Below are 3,779 nucleotides of genomic sequence, written 5' to 3'. Positions count from 1 at the left end.
AGTGCACACGCTGCCCCTCAACACAGTTACAGTCAGACAGGGCAGCCTAACTCAACACCACGGCACAGACAGGGATTTACCATCACCTCCTCTTTCCCACCTCAGTGGTTCCAGATCCAGTGCTTCCAACTCACAGGCCAAAACACAAAAGTGAGCCAGACTAAAACCAAACATCCTACTTTTGCTCACAGAAAGGGTCCCCTGGTACAGCTGCCTGCACCACTGTATCAACTCTGGTACCAAGAGAAGACAGGCAGAATACTAGGATTTTAATTATTCAAAACTACTAAAAATTCTAAGTTAAAATTCACAACTACACTGATAACATTTTCAAAGCTTCAAAAGTCAACAGAATGTTTTTTGAACCATTGCATTTCATTATACTGAAGAATAATAGAACAGCACTAATGAGCTCATGGTTGGCATGTTTTTGTTCTTCATATCAAAATCAACTAACTGAAAGTAAATAGAAAATTGGGAGTGTTCAGATTTAACAACAGTGTATGGGAAAAAAAATCCTATTTGAAGGAAAAACAAAACTGAAGACAAATTTCTACCTCTTTTTCTGGTAGAAAACAGTGCACCAGGGTCACCTGCTGCAGTATGTAAGTGCCCAGAGAGGAAGAGATGTTTCCATTTGTGTCTGAAGAATGTGAAACACTGCTTATACTTTTATATGTGTAAGAACACTTACATGTAATTGTTTGAAACAACACTTGTGTACAACATAAGCTTTATCAGGGTTAGTCAACAGTGAAGTTCAATACTGTAGAACAAGTCTTTCCTTCTACAACTGAGAGAAACTGTGATAAAAGCCACAATTAGTGAAACTACTTAGAACAGAACACCCAGCTCCTGGTAAGACTTCAGTGCAACTTAGTACAATTCATTATTGTTAGACTTGGTACATGTTTCAATCCTTAAAGTATATTTACATGGATTTTCAGCATTAAATATTATCCAATATGATAGAAGTTGGCACTTATGCTGCCTGTTCAGCAAGGTATCTTTATGAATAGAATCTCCTTAAGTGAAAAAAACCCAAACAAACAGGTACATAGCTTCCCAGATAAACTGGGATCTGTTTATCAAGGCCATTCTTGCTATAAAGAATCATACTCCCATTTTATAATTTGGTGCAGAGGTAGAACAGGAACAACATCAGTTGGCTTAGTTCCAAAGCATGAAATACTTTGGTCTCTGGTACCCCTCCATACCTGGAGAGTGCCTTACAAACTGTGACCACGACCACAAGCAACTCAGCAGGATCTGTACCAAAGAAGTGTCACATCACTGCCAGCAAAAGGAGTGTCACAACACAGGAGCTCACTTGCTCTCCTGGCACATACACACTTCACATCCTATTTCAAGCTGTACAACAGAATGACTGGTACACCCAGCCTGAATGTGGAGAGCTGGTTAAACCAGAACTGACATCCTATGAAATGCTGAGTAGCTTTTTTAAATACTGGTGAGCAAGAACAAATTGCTGGAAAGTTTAGCACCACTTGGAAAACAAGGATGCTCCAAACTGAAGTAAAATTAATGTCAAAATACAAATGAAGACCTGTTAGCCATCAAAAACTCTACTTCTCTGCTCTTACTTCCAGGGATTCTCTATAAGAAGCAAAACCAAGGTTATCTTAAGGTTTCAATCTTCTGAAAGACCTTTACTGTATCCCCTCCACACCACCAAGCTCTAACAATGTTCAGTTCCACTGAGGCCTCCTCATTAACTACACCAACCAAACCAGCATCTCTGTATTTTTGCTTCGTATAAAGCTTCCAACAACAAAATGATACAATACCAGGAATGAAAATACAGCAAATAAAGAACAAATTCTGTAAAAATCACAAACACACTGCAGACAGCTTTCAGCTTGTTTTTACAATTTCCTGCACAGAGATAGGGGTCGTTTTCTAAACTATGGCCTACACCTGAGCAAGTCTAAAATGATTTTCATTCCCAGCATTAGTGAACCAACTACTGAAATTCCCTATATATCATCAACCTCAAGCCTTAGCAGATGGACAAAGTGAAATATTTTGCATGGAATCATCTCAATACAAAGTTAAACTGTGTTTCTTCCATACTGCAACTCAATCCAATGTTTTCTCCAAGATTTTTTTTCAGGTGACTCAGAAGACTTGGACATTTGTTAGAGATGAGAACAAAACAAGAGATTTCTTATTCCCTCCTCAGATCAGGGCCTCTCTGCTGCAGCAAATGAATGCATTCCTCGTACCTCTATCTCAAGCACAATTTAGGATTACTGAGCTTTTACTTCTTGTGTTGATAACAGGAAATACAAAACTGATGAGAAATTTTCAATTCCAATAGTCCAAACAGTCTAATGCAAGGATTCAATGGAGGATGAACACTTCAGGTAACAGGGAAAGACTGTAACTGTAGTGACTGACTTTTAAATTAAAAAGTTTTAGCAAGTCTAGGAGTATTAAACATTCACTAGCTACTCACATCTAACATTCTCTGCAGCTCAAAGGGTTTTTTTCCCCCATCTTTCAATATTTTCATTTGTTTTCAGTATCCACATTTTCAGATCTTCCCATTTGAACTACTACAGCACAACTGAACAAGTTGTTAAGAACCAGAATTTTCAGAAATGTGTGATGATTATATATTCTTATAGTAAGATGATGGCAGAATATTGCAGCAAACTGCTGATTATTGAGTCAGTTTACTTGATAAAGAATTCAGGAGGAGGGAACCCCAAAGTATTTTGGCACAACACTTTGCATACAATAAACTCTCTGACACGTAGTGTCACCTCTCTTAAAGGAAGGATAAAACAGTTTGAGTTAAGAAAAGCATAGAAGAATAAACATCTGCTGCAAGGAGAAGGATAAGGGACTGCTGTCTACAAAGAAAATCAGATTCTCAAACAGTACCCAGAAATTGCAAGCAAAGATGTGATGAGATACAAGACTTGCAGAGCACAAAATTACTTACCTATTCTATCAGACAAGCAGATGTGCCTAAGCAAATGCCAATATCTCAAAATACTGCATTTGAGACCACACGGCTCATAACAAAGAAGCTAACAGTTAGCAAGAGAGAAATAACACCCATCTCTAAGAAGGCACGAAGTTTAATGAGTTCTCTCCAAGGGAAAAAACACTGAAGTATTTTTTCAAGTTTAACAGGTCCCCTAGGTTTGCTACCCATGCCGTGACCACAGGCTGGTGAGTCTCAACCAGTGGAATGTGACACCACATGGTCATTAAACCCTCCCACCCTGCCTGCAAGAGCAAGTGCCTGCTGCACACGGCTGTCTTATTATATGGCAAGGAACATATTTTAACAGCATTATACAGTGGAAAATGTGAGCAACAGTACTTTCAGAACCCGTAAGAAAAGCCAAGATCTATGAACGTATTGCCTTCCCATCCTTCTACCAATGTTTATCGGCTCCCAGCACTAAGACCGCCCTTTATTGGGAAATGCAGTTATCTCACCTGGCATCTGAGAAGCTCAAATACTAGCAAGTCTGTAACTGTTTCTTTTCTCTCCTTAATACAGAGAGAACCCCTCTTGCGAAGGACTGCATAAATAGAAAATGTGATGTGATGTATCTAACAGGGCCCGTAATGGCCAGGGTTTCCCCAGCCCTATCGTCAAGCAGCCACAACCCGGTCTCCACTCAGACCCAAAGCAGAGGAAAGAGTAACATTAAAAAAAAATAATTAAAAAGTAGAAAAGGGCAGGACTGATAGTCGGGCGAGGCCGCCACCAGACACCTGTGCGGCAGGCGGGACGG

This window comes from Manacus vitellinus, unplaced genomic scaffold (assembly GCF_001715985.3).
Source record: "Manacus vitellinus isolate BGI_N305 unplaced genomic scaffold, ASM171598v3 scaffold_60_pilon, whole genome shotgun sequence".
NCBI classification, from domain to species: Eukaryota; Metazoa; Chordata; class Aves; order Passeriformes; family Pipridae; genus Manacus; species Manacus vitellinus.
This window is presented reverse-complemented; position numbering follows the sequence as displayed.